This window comes from Pinus tabuliformis, chromosome 7 (assembly GCF_031772625.1).
Source record: "Pinus tabuliformis cultivar Carrire ecotype Pingquan chromosome 7, CPIR1, whole genome shotgun sequence".
Taxonomy (NCBI): Eukaryota; Viridiplantae; Streptophyta; class Pinopsida; order Pinales; family Pinaceae; genus Pinus; species Pinus tabuliformis.
The window spans coordinates 463,012,841-463,027,131 of record NC_142293.1 but is presented as its reverse complement, the minus strand read 5'-3'; the positions used below and the strand labels follow the sequence as shown (position 1 = coordinate 463,027,131).

The window sequence follows — 14,291 nt, the reverse complement described above, 5'->3', positions numbered from 1 at the left end:
AAGGAGGACATGGACCATTGGAGCAAAACAGGGCACCAATTTCGATTAAAATAGAGCTAGTTTTATGGACTTAATTAAATGTATTTGATGAGCATCAGTGACCAGGAAACTGCAAATACTTATCATTACATTCAGGTACAATCTGAGTTGCATTGTAAATTCTCTAATTTCATTTATTGATAGTCCTTCTTGTTTCCTTGTGATGGAGGAGCATCCAACACTCTTCATTAAATGAGGAATCCAAAGTGGAGCAAGGAGGACATGGACCATTGGAGCAAAACAGGGCACCAATTTCGATTAAAATAGAGCTAGTTTTATGGACTTAATTAAATGTAATCTGCTATATGTATGCATATAAAGAGATTAGTTTAGAGATTTGAGGAAAGGATGTGATTGGATCCTTCATAGTGATCCGATCCAATGTTCCCTTATATATATATATATATATATATATATATATATATATGATGATGAACCTATGTGTTCAAGATGGGAGAGACAAACATTAATAGATAGAGAGTTGTAAGCCGAGTGAGCAAAATGTAATCAATTGGGAGCTTGTTCTAAGGTTGAAATGTCTTAGCATGTAATTGTTCTCTATAATATAAAAGTGTGTTAAGTGTTTAATTTGTGTGTTTTGTAGAGCTATAAAAAGGGTCTCTTTCACCTCTAATTACCTCACATTAATATGTCAATCCGGGAACGTTTGGTTATTTCAAAGAGTGACTCAATCCGAGGCTATTTGTCAGAGTAATGAAAGTAGTACAGCGTCCTACAAAATACAAGAGTAAACTGATGCTTGTCTATAACTAAGTTCCTTCAAATGAATAAAGCACACACTCTCAAAATATCAGTCAAGGGTCCGACAGCAGTAGTCCATCCCTTTGGAAACTGATGGAAAGGAAACTAGAGCATGGGTCACGGGTCTGGGAGCAAGGCAGTAAATGCAAAGGTTCACTACAGCCATAGATCGTCTCTCACACCAAATGCGAGTAAATGAAACGGAAAATAGAAATGGAACGGCAAATAGGAAATTAAACAGTAAATCTAGAAAGGAACAACAATGCTTAAAATGGAACAGCAATTCTGAAATGGAACAGCAATCACTATAACTAAACCTCGCGAGTAACAATCAAACTTTATCCTATCAACTCAAAAGTTCTTATCGTAATCAAAACTCCAATCTTTCATTCTCCAAGAAAATCACGCAGTCCACTAAAGGAACAGCAATAACTCTCAATTATGGAACAACATATGAAAGTCATACACACATAACACTCTAAGAAATTAATCTGAATTTAATCCCAATCATCAACAGGAATTATAACTGTGTCTCCAAATGGAACAGCATGAATTCTGAATCATAAAGAACACACCTTTCAGATAATTACCTTAACACACATACTTAGCATAGAAGCTTCATAACACAAGGATAACATTGTTCAGTTGAATCTAATAAGATTTCATCCACTCTGAAAGTATTGATAATATAATGCAGAGTCAATGGAAAGAACATTAATGAACGAATCTTAGTAGAGCATGTGATGTAACTTATAAAGCATATCAGATTACCAACTAGTGACGATAAGCAAACCACGCAGAAATCAAATCGTAGTGATATAGAAGCAAGTGTCCTCCGGGGCCAGGCCCTTAGCCTCAAGGGTACACCGCTTTAAGCTAATCCAGATATGAAGATGAGATAATCACCAAGTTTATATTAATGCATAAAATAGAAAGTACAATGAGCCAAGTTCAACGAGACTCGATGATCAAAGTTAAGTCTTTAACAAAAAGTTACATAAAAGCATCTCTCCTCAGACTAACAGTGTCGTCCCTTTATATAAGGGTAATGGCGGAGATGTCTAAGTGATAAGATAAATAAAGCAGCGATCCCTCAGGATCAAAGATCCTGAGGGATTCGCAAATTTGTTGATTCCTAATCACTTCTTTCTCTTCCGCTGAGCTGGTATCTTTTCCTTCTTTTGCGGACCGGTTTGCTTCAGCTTGATTTGCCTAGTCTTCACTCGGTCCTTCGTCAAAGGGACAGCAGTTACCCTGTTCTTATCTTCTTCTTTGGAACATCAGCTCCTCGTCTTTACCCTTTCCTGCACATGAGAATGACAATTATCAGCAGATAAGTCTTTGCATACTAATTCTACGTATTCTACCACAATTCTCTATTGTTTTCCTCATTCATGATGTAAAATATTCATAAGTCCTACTGAAAAGCCACTAAAATGATCATTAAAAACATACCTTTTTAGTACTCCACACACCCCCCTACTTACCCTGTTTCATGCCCTCATGAAAACGTTGTAGTTGACATGTAAAGCAGTGAGAGAGTAGGCTGGAGAAGGAATCTCATGCGGAGGCCTACAGCCATGGTGAGTGACTAGGTAGTCAAAGAACTGGCCTGTTTGACCCTCAGGCATCTCATATAGGGCTTGATATTCGGGTGCAGGATGCCAGATAATTGGACTACGGAATCTATATCCTAACCAGGATGGGCCTGCCCTCAAAATGCTTTCGCCATAGAGATTCAAACGATTGGCGGCTAACTGAAAATTCTCATACTTAAATGGCTCCCTGAGCTGGATGTTTGGATTAGAGGTTCGGTACCGGAATTTAGCAGCATCAATGGTGAGGTCTTTGATAGAAAGAAAATATTCTAAACTTTGTCGAATGAGTGCCTCGTGCATGGGTCCTAATGTTTCAATGACACCCGGAGTTCTCATAAGGTTTCTATGCGCTCTCCATGGTTGTGCTGGGTCCCTAGGCTCAGCCCTTACCCACAAGTCTAGGCCATTTTCCTGTCTCTGAAAAGTGTTATAGGCTTTGAGCCATTTAATCTAATTGACCTCGAATGAGATGAATGCTTGCAATTGAATGTCCCCAACAAAAGGGCCAGGGTTCAACTCAGTTTCCTGATCTAGCACGAGGTTATGCAAATAGAATTCACATAGCAATCTCTAGACCTTCACTCCATAATGTTTACAACAATCTATAAAGTCATTGACAGTATTAATTTGTATCGGGGCACCTGCTTTAACAGCCTTTATCTTTAATTGTAAGTATCGTTCCAATAAAAACAAAGCATAGTTTTTGGCAGGGGCCCTACATGCTAAAACGTCATTGTATAAAGAACACAAGGTATCCATCTGCTTGACAACAGTATCTAACCTACGGGTTACCTTTGCAACTTTCTCATGTTCCTTTTGCCACCCTTCAAAGGCCTGGCTTTCAGATTGATTGACATTCCGTAGTTGCTGTTGGAGTTCTTCATACTTCTCACGAGGGACTGTCTACTCTCTAAGCCTCTCCATTTCTTGCCGAGCCTCTTTCAATCCTTTGTGCAAGGTCCTTGTCTTTGGATCTCTTTTCCATGCATCAGTGGAGGCCGGGAGTTTTACCTGAACTTTCTTATTTCGTTGCTTTGAGTTCAGAACCCTTATCACCCCTGAGGGTGGTGCCTCTGTTTGAATCTCCTTGTTGTCTTTTTCTTTTTTAACACGAATACCGGCTGGCAGCTGTTCCTTTGCAAATGGAATGGCAGTCGGTCCCTCAGCTTCATTTGGAACAACAGCTGGGGCTTCGGCTAGATTTGGAATGTCAGCTGGGCCTTCAGCTTCAATTGGATCAGCAGTTGGATTTTGGGCAGGGTTTTGATCAACAGAGCGATTTTTAGTCCTCCGCCGTTTTATCCTGCGGTTTCTTACTGCAGTGGTCATCTTTTTCTTACTGGCGGTCTTCCTTGTCCTCTGCCTTGCTTTAAGAATCCTGATCTGCTGGTGGAGCTGGGCGATTATGCTCAATAACCTCCGCTGTTCATTCCATAATTCTCTAATTTCCAATGTTTTGTTAGAAGGAACAGCAGGCTTTTTCCTGCGTTCTGGGCCGTGACTAGTCCCTTGATCTTTCTCCTGGGGTACTTCTTCACTATTTTATGTTGGCTGTTCTGGGGTAAGAACCCTAGCTAATTCCGTGGCTTCACTTTCTATTCTCACTTCTTCTGGAATTTCTTCTGGTGTCGTGGGAACAGATTGTTCCCTCTCAGTATCTCCTATCTCTTTTTCATCATGAACGGGCAGGTTTCCTTCCTCTGCCTCTTCTGCATGTGGTTTTTCAGGTGCATCTTCTTCCTGGGGTTTGTCTCGGAGGTATGGTGGAGTGGAAGGTTGGCCATACTCACCCATATTGGCTAGGATTGCGGCCAATTCCTCTTCTCCCACTGGGTCCTGTGGTGGGCTACCTACCTGCTGTCCCATTTCCTCCTCCTGCCTGGATTGTCCATCTTCTGCCTCAGGATGCTCGATTTCCATTTTAGGGTTCTCGGGTTCTATCTCAGGATGTTCAACTTCTGTCTCAGGGGCTCGGCTCCTGTCTCAGGAGGCTCGGCTACTTCATCGTTTTCTTCTTCGGATCGCTTAGCCTTCTTGGCCTCCCCTTCCTTTTCTCCTTCAACTTGTTCCTCTTCTATTTCTGGTCGTGCGGGTTGTTCATCCTCAATTACCACTGGCTGGCTAGTGCTTTCCCGGAGTTTTTCCAGCCTTCCTCTTATCCGAGCTAACCGAACTGATTTTCTGCGTTTCTCTAGCTGTTTCGGTGTCTCAGTGTCATGCTTATGCTTTGTTGATTCCTGGCGGGTTTCTGGTCGTTCGGATGTGCTTGCAACAGGTTTTTGTTTTCTTAATTCTCTGCGTTTTTCCGGACGTTCTAGTGTGCTTAGAGTATGTTTACGTTTTGGGGAAGGTGTTGTCACTCTCCCCTCAATTATTGCAATTAATTCTTTCTAGCTGCTTTGCTGCTAGGTGAGACTATGATTAACTATTAGTCGGATTAATCCATGGTGGCTGACAACTGATTCTACATGCTGTGCCTTTTTTAGGCTTCGTGCGGCGTCATGGAGTAAATAATTCAAAAGTGCAGGAAGGTTTACAGAGCATTTCTGTTTTAAAATAGCTAAGAGTTTAAGGTGTCGTGGCCATACCAAGTCTTTTCTCCCCTTGCAGGTGATGTAGCTTTGCACTATTCTCGCTAGTTCTGCCCAGGGTTCTCCTAGCGTTGTTGGCAGGACTCCCTTCCCTTTAACTGTTAAGCTCTGGCCTTCGTCCTAGAAAATTTCCATGATCTTCTAGAGTCTTTCCTTCTTCAATGTCCATACAGGTCTGGTGGCTGGCAGTCCCGAGACTTCGGCAATTATATCATCGGTGACTGCTATTCACTTCCCCCGCACCGTGGAATAATCCTGGTAGCTATACAGCGTTGTAGGACTTTTTCTAGGGTATTTAGTGCTGGATCAAAATCTTCTCCATAGGGTGTAAATTCATCCATATACACTTCAAGTCCATCATTTATTAAATCTGTAAAAATGCTAAGGATAGCCCTTTGGAATGTGGCGGGAGCATTACATAGGCCAAATGGTAGGACTCGGTAGGAAAATGTCCCCCACGGACAAGTGAAAGTTGTTTTGTCCTGGTCTTCAGGGACAATCTAAATCTGATTGTATCCACTGAAGCCATCCAGGAAGGAAAAGAATTTTTTCCCTGCCAAAGTATCTAGCACTTGGTCTATGAATGGGAGTGGAAAGTGGTCTTTTTGTGTTGCTTTATTGAGTTCCCTGTAATCTACACAAATTCTCCATTTCCCATTCTTTTTTGGTACGACCACAAGTGGAGAGACCCATTTACTGTCAGAAATAGGATAAATAAAATTAACATCTAACAGTTTCTGAAGCTTCGCTTTAACCACATCTTTTAAATGAGGATTGAGTCTTCTTTGCAGTTGATGGACAGGTCTAGCATCTTTCTCTATATAAATGTGGTGTGTACACAAATGTGGGTCGATTCCTTTCATATCAGGGTAATCCCATGCAAATGCCTGTTGATATTTTCTTAATACATGGATGAGCTTAGTTTCTTGTTCAGATGTGAGGTTGGCATTGATATTTAAAGTTTTTCCCGGTTCAATTTCCACAATTTTACTATTTGCGACAGAAGTAACAGGTATTGTTTGATCATGTGTGTCTTTCAAAGGATCTTCCTCTAATTCATTATCAAATGTTGCTTCTATCATGTGACATTGTGTGCAGGATTCAGCTTCAGTTTGACTGATGAAATTATTAATAGCATCATCTTCTGTTTGATCTTTAAAATCAAGTGCCTCTTGCAACGTTAATGGATATCTAATGTTGTCAGTAAGGTATGATACAGGATACTTGTTAGTTTTAGTTATTGTGAGACTTGGCTGCGCTGGAGGGTATAGAACCAAATTCTTAATATCGGGTCCTTTAGTTATGGTCATATTTCCTTGTCGGCAACCAATGTTTGCATCGGAGGTGGCAAGCCAAGGCCTTCCTAGGATTAGCGGGTGTCCATAAAGTTGGGTTTTTGGATTAATTATCAGGAAATCGGTCGGATATTCCCAGGAGTCTACAGAGACCATGACATCGTGTAGAGTACCTTCTGGTCTAATCACAGATTGGTCAGCTAATTCTAACAAAGTAGAGGTAGGTTCTACAGATGTAATGCCGAGTTTTTGACAGGTGGTGGTTGTTAAAATATTAATTGCAGCTCCTAGATCAACTAAGGCATTAGACAAGGTCTGACCGTAAATTTGAACAGCTACAATTGGATTTCCTGGGTCTTCATATTTGATGGGTGTTTCTTTCCCAGATAAGAGATCGGATAAAGTACCGACTACTTGGACTCTTGGATTAGTTGTTATATTCCTCCTTGGTTTCTTTATGCACAATTCTTTAATAGTTTTTGCATATATAGGAATGTCTTGAATGGCTTGGAGGAACGGGATTTTTATGTACAGATTTTGTAATTCCCCCAGAATGTCAAAGTCAGGGTACTGTAAGGGTCGAGGTATGACTAATCGTTCTGGGAATGGGGGAGAGGATGTGGTTGCTTGATTATGAGACTTCTGATTATTTACATCCTCTCGTTGCAATTGATGTTCTCTTACTAACTGATCTTCATTATGAGTTGTTTTACCTCCCTCATTTTGAATGATACGTCCAGATCGTAATTGAAGATCATTACACTCCCGCAAATCAGGTTCTATTTCTGGTGATTCAATGATTTGAAGAGATTGGACCGGTTTGTTATTTGGATTGGGGTTGGGTTGGGCTGGGAGTTGCGGTCTCAAATTAGACTGGGGATTTTATTGTAGAGCTGGCAGAGTAGGTTGAGGGAGCGGAATAGTTCCTACTGGCTGTTGCATCGGTCTTTGCCAGTTTGTCTGCCAAGATGAACCTTGTGAAGTAGGGGGAGTCCATTGCGGAGGATATGGGCTATTTTGCCAATATGGTGAATTATAAGGGAAATTTGGCCAACTAGATTGATTTGGATGATTTAGCCATGGGTTTGAAGAAGGAAACGGTGGTGGTGACCAATTTGGGAATGGGGGTGGGGACTGATTTTGCCACATATTATATTGTTGAGCGTTATATTGTGGAGGTTGAAAAGAAGAGGTTGGGTCTGAAAACATACCAAATTGTCTTTGCTGCCACTGGCGGCGCTGGTTGATCAAGTACACTGATTCTGGTTCTTCCTCTGCTTCCTTATATACTGCCTTTAATCCAGGAAGTGAGGGGTAGCTTTCCATAAGATGATCGTTTGTACAGATGGCACATGTTTGGACTGTATCCAGTGGACACTCCTTGTGGCTATGTTTTTTTCTGCATCGGGGGCAGAAGATTGCCAAATTCTGTTCCGCCTCCATCTGCTTCTGCTTGGCCTGCATAATATCAAGTTGTGTAGTTAGTGTCCCTAGAATATCAGTTTTAAAATTCTCTAATAAATTTCCAATCTCCACACTCATTACTCCTTCTGTTGCTATCTTATTGTCTCTTGCAAACCGATCATATTCTGCCGCTTTTATTCTTGTGCTGCCTCTTGAACTCCTGATGCATAAATCAATAATGTCAGCAAAATTCTCTTGATAAATATCCCCTTTTCCCATAATGTTTAATGTTTCAATCCACTGTTCCTTCATGCCCCTTATCAATGCAGTTTTTAACACATTATCAGGTAAAGGTAGTGATGCATAAGGAGATATTTGTAAATTATATTGAAAACGTTCCACATATTCCTCTAATGTTTCATTTGGTTTGGCTGTCATTTGAAATATTTCATCTTTCAATTCTCTAGACCTACAATAATCATGATATTTTTTTAAGAAGGATTCTTTCATCTGATCCCAATTGTTGATGACCCCACCACCTAGTCCCATAAACCATCTTAGAGCAGCCCCCTTTAATGTTGAGGGGAATAATTTCAATTTCTGGGGATTGGTGGTGTAATCATATCCCCTACACAACACATCGAATTCGAATAAAAATACATCTGTATCTTCTGATGTAAGACCGTGAAAGGTGGGGATATGTTAAAGAGGGATAGCTTTCATGGGTGCATTTGCTGCAGAATCCACTATAGGATATTGTAATGTAGAGGTTTGAGTATTTGGCTGATTCTGAGCCATAGGATCAAATATGTGCCAATAACGTTCTGGGATATCTAGGAGGGTATTCCTAGGTTGAGAGGGAACGATTTTAGCAGGGATAGTTTTAATGGCACTTCCTTTATCTGGGATAAGAGGAATACCTGATGTTTGAGGAGATTGAATTCCTTCAACAATGATTTTTGCAGCACTCCCCTTATCTGGGCTGTTTAATGGCTGATCTATTCCAATGGGAGATTTTGGTTCCTCTGTTTCCCCTGTTTCTCCTTCTCCTTCACACAAGTTACTGAAATTCCCTTCCTGCAATAGTTCTGGAGTAGAATTTTCAATTTCCTGAAATTCCTGCTCTTCAGTTTGACTATGCACCTCAGCAAAGGCTACAGATGGTGATCCTGTGGCCTGAAGGGAACTAGTAGGTTGCTTAGAAATGGTTTTCCTGAAACCTACTGATGGCTGAGATTCTGTTTTCTTATAGATTTCGCCTATGAAAGTTGTTCGGCCAAGGGTCACCAGCCCCTTAGCTTTTTCAGGTTTGGATGGAAGCTTGATATTCTTTTCTGGTTTTTTCTGCTTAGTCATACACTTAAATAAACTGCTAAATTCTATTCAATCAAAGCAAAAGCAAATCTGTTAGGAAAGCGGACAATGGAGCAGGGCTTTTACATGCTCCGTACGAAGGTTCTTACCTTTCGTTTTTAAAATCCAACTCTTTCCTAGCAGGTTCATACACTACTCTGAAAAAAACAAATGGCTACACTCTTTCCCCGGCAACGGCGCCAAAATGTAGAGCTATAAAAGGGGTCTCTTTCACCTCTAATTACCTCACATTAATATGTCAATCCGGGAACGTTTGGTTATTTCAAAGAGTGACTCAATCCGAGGCTATTTGTCAAAGGCAAGTAGTACAGCGTCCTACAAAATACAAGAGTAAACTGATGCTTGTCTATAACTAAGTTCCTTCAAATGAATAAAGCACACACTCTCAAAATATCAGTCAAGGGTCCGACAGCAGTAGTCCATCCCTTTGGAAACTGTTGGAAAGGAAATTAGAGCATGGATCATGGGTCTGGGAGCAAGGCAGTAAATGCAAAGGCTCACTACAACCACAGATCATCTCTCACACCAAATGCGAGTAAATGAAACGGCAAATAGGAAATTAAACAGTAAATCTAGAAGGGAACATCAATGCTTTAAAATGGAACAGCAATTCTGAAATGGAACAGCAATCACTATAACTAAACCTCGTGAGTAACAATCAAACTTTATCCTATCAACTCAAAAGTTCTTATCGTAATCAAAACTCCAATCTTTCATTCTCCAAGCAAATCACGCAGTCCACTAAAGGAACAACAATAACTCTCAATTATGGAACAGCATGTGAAAGTCATACACACATAACACTCTAAGAAAGTAATCTGAATTTAATCCCAATCATCAACAGGAATTATAACTGTGTCTCCAAATGGAACAACATGAATTCTGAATCATAAAGAACACACCTTTCAGATAATTACCTTAACACACATACTTAGCATAGAAGCTTCATAACACAAGGATAACACTGTTCAGTTGAATCTAATAAGATTTCATCCACTCTGAAAGTATTGATAATAAAATGCAGAGTCAATGGAAAGAACATTAATGAACGAATCTTAGCAGAGCATGTGATGTAACTTATAAAGCATATCAGATTACCAACTAGTGACGATAAGCAAACCACACAGAAATCAAATCGTAGTGATACAGAAGCAAGTGTCCTCCGGGGCCGGGCCCTTAGCCTCAAGGGTACACCGCTTTAAGCTAATCCAGACGCGAAGTTGAGATAATCACCAAGTTTATATTAATGCATAAAACAGAAAGTACAATGAGCCAAGTTCAACGAGACTCGATGATCAAAGTTAAGTCTTTAACAAAAAGTTACATAAAAGCATCTCTCCTCAGACTAACAATGTTGTCCCTTTATATAAGGGTAACAGCGGAGATGTCTAAGTGATAAGATAAATAAAGCAGCGATCCCTTAGGATCGAAGATCCTGAGGGATTCGCAAAACTGTTGATCCCTAATCACTTCTTTCTCTTCCGCCGAGCTGGTACCTTTTCCTCCTTTTGCGGACCGGTTTGCTTCAGCTTGCTTTGCCTAGTCTGCACTCGGTCCTTCGTCAAAGGGATAGCAGTTACCTTGTTCTTATCTTCCTCTTTGGAATAGCAGCTCCTCATCTTTACCCTTTCCTGCACAGGAGAATGACAATTATCAGCGGATAAGTCTTTGCATACTAATTCTACGTATTCAACCACAATTCTCTATTATTTTCCTCATTCATGATGTAAAAGATTCATAAGTCCGACTGAAAAGCCACTAAAATGATCATTAAAAACATACCTTTTTAGTACTCCAAATGTTTATGTAATAATTCCTTTCTGAGTCATCTGTGTATATATGCGTTGGTGGCTTGAATTCGGTGTTATTAGATTGTTGATCAACCATCGATCACTTAAAGGATTGATGGCAATCCAATAATAAACCCAATATGTCGAGTTGATTGTGATATGGGAATTGTAACAAAGTATGGTAGGAACCTTGGATGAGGCATAAAATCCATCAATGGAAAGTAAGATCAAGCCAAAGAGGAATGGATGAGTCAATACACAGGATCCGTTGGATCTCATAGATCGACGGTCATCGCATGGTGGAAGAGCACGGGAGATAATTCGCGAGGAAAGTAGTTTCACAACAGGAAGTGGTATTTCAGGCAAGGTAGAAGTGGTAAGTGGTATTGAAGGATGAGGACCTGATTCCACTAACCGAGCGACATGTAGCCCTTGGGAGGAGAGAAGAAACTGCTTTTCGGGCAGGTAATCCCCGTGCTATTTGTCTGCCTGAAATATCTGACAGTCGTCAGATCAAGTGTGTTAGATCCATGATGGAGGATTTTCGTGCAAGTTTATTTGATTAGATGTCAAAGAATGGAAAGCGCAGCAGAAAGGCGATGGACCGAGAGATGGACCCGATGATTTACGAATGTGGGTTTATAATATTTGAAGTCCAACTTACGTGTTCGGAGCAAGGGTTTCCCATCTAATCCTGTGTATTCCGATAGTTGTGTGGTATGGGTTTAAAGGCTTAAGGCCTCAATAAATGCTTCTGATAGGTTTATGGGCCATAACCGAGAGGCCTCAGGACCGAAAATTTGTAAACGAAAGGGATTTTGCCTTACCCCAAAATCTCCTTTCATCACCTTGTCCCTCTTAATTTCATTGTGGTAGGATTGGAATGGGTTAAAAAATCAAGCATATCATTGAGTAAAATAGACACCCACATGTCACTACATGCATTGTGCATACTCTCTATTTTTGATACAATTAAAAGTGATAAATATGATGTGTGCACAACTAAAAATCCTAGCAGGCATGATGAATCTAGTATTTGCATTGAAATCGAAACCTAGAATCATAAAATATCAATAAATTTGTGACACAAAGTAAAAAACACAATAAACGATTCTATGCCAACATTTTCTATTTAGTGCAAGATACTACTAATATTTCATAATTTTCAGAGATGGTGGATGTCAGGAAGATTCCCTCAAGCAAACTTGATTCCCTCAAGTAAAGTAATTGACTTGAAGATAAGATGGTTAGTGCCACTATTTACTTTAAATAGGCTAAATATAGGAAATTAAAACAAGTTTGAAAATCACTAGAAACACCACCCCCACATCATTTTATTTCAAGTTGTCCAAGATAATATTGAATAAAATTATGAGCACTTCCATTTAAATTGACCATACATAAAATAACGTGAAAATAAAAAACAAGGTTGATTCTTTTAAAAGGTGTATCGATCATTAAATATAATATATGACAAGGATGGCTCATAATTTTAAAGGCTATATCCATCACCAACTATAAGATAAGAGTTAATGAGATGAGAAAAAGTTTGTCTTGATATAACATGTAAATGTCATATTACTTATAACTCATGCATATTGTATCTTATTGTACATATGTTAATTGTATAACTTGAATCTGGGTAATCTTTTACATTTAAATTGTCAAATATGCAGAAGTTACATTACACTAGCTTAAATCCAGACACAAATAAAATATCATAAATATGGTAGGGGAACGAGTAGGAATTTTCACACTGGTTTACAGATTCCCCTTGGTTGGTGAAGAACAAATTCAATGTTATTTTTGGTGGAGTATTAAGTTATTAACCGAAGATAAAAAAAAATATTAGTCTCTTAAATGAATGAAAAATGATATTTAGAATGTTATATAGAAGTTACATTTCACATAACTATGATATTCAATCTCCATTTTTTTATATATAAGTTACATTTCATGTAGCTATAGAAGTTACATTTACGTGTTTTAGAGAGAAGTTACATTTTACATAGCTATATCTACCCTGACATAACTATAATATTCCAACTCCACCTTTTTCACACTTTTCAACATTTTAAAGATTTGTTTATTTTAGTGTGATTATGCAATTAAATAGTTGATATTGTTTAAGATATCTCCTATTTTCAACATTTTGAATTCTTAAGTGGGATCATGGGTAGGTTTTTGTTACTACCATATGTCATTTTTAAAGTAGATTGTGTTTTATAATTCACCCAAGAGACTTTAGGAGAAACCTTGAATTGCATGCTTGTTTCCAATATACATCTAATATCTGCAACCTTTTCCACGTGAAGAACCCAATAGCCCATGTTGAACATGAAACAAGTACCTCAAAAATTGGGGAATATTAGTTATTCTATTTCCAAAGGGGGATAAATCCAAATAAGGCAGTGACAACTATCATAAATGGATTTTTTTGGGTTGTATTTAATGAAATCTCACTACAATTTGCTACTAAAGTAAATAAACTGATGAATTTGAAGCTTGGAGGTAGTGTTCAATAGGTGTTGCAAGGTATCTCTTTAACACTATCTATCTACATGATTCTAATGCCATGAGATGGTGTCTCAATAACACTATTTTCCAGTGATGGGTGATAGATGTAGATAGCTTGCTCATATCCTACAAGTAAACCGTATCATTATATTTCTACAAAATCTCAGAATGTGTTCAAAGTTTGTCTCAGATAATGAAATATGTATGTACACTCGAATTTATCTATGTTGTAATAATATCAAGAATAAATTTTTCATTGCAAATAATTGGGATCTACCATGTAAGTTCACTTTACTACATGAAATTCTTGATTTGTTAGATCCCAACTAGTTAGGGTTGAATTTATTTTTGTTGTAATGAGATTAAGAATAAAGTTGTCATTTTAATCAATGAAATATACCATGTAAGATTTATTCACTACATGAAATTTTTTATTTGCTAGAGCTCAACTTATTAGGATTACGAAGAGTCCTCTTTCACGACAATATTTATTAATGCTCTATTCTAGCTTAAAGAATTATATATTACAGAAAGCTGGAAAAAATGAGGTGCAGCTAAATGGTTTCTATTTTAGAATGTGTGGAGGGAGTATAAAATCATTTTCAATTGCGTTCAAATATTTTGGAGCACCAACTAAAGTGCTTCATTTTCCTCCTAGTTAATTCCATTTCTACTATCCCAATGCTTCTAGAAGTCCTCCAAAGCGATCTCTTAGCTATCTTGGAGGGAAATTGATTACTTGATTGGAACCCAGGGATTACAATTTGATTAGGAGAAAGGGATAAGAAAGCTTCATATTCTTCAATATATTCCACAAGTTAAAAGTATATCAAACAATTTCTTTTTTGGTTAATTGATATGATAATCACTCGAGCATTTGTTAGGTTTTTGAGGCCTTTTTCAATGCTTTTTTTTCTCTTG

At 38.7% G+C, this 14,291-nt stretch overlaps 1 pseudogene; it reads left to right on the top strand.

Moving 5' to 3' along the window:
* The window catches only part of LOC149247952 (iron-sulfur cluster assembly SufBD family protein ABCI8, chloroplastic-like), a 73,382-nt pseudogene extending 60,004 nt beyond the window's left edge, over positions 1-13,378 (top strand).
* The last annotated feature ends 913 nt before the right edge of the window (positions 13,379-14,291 follow it).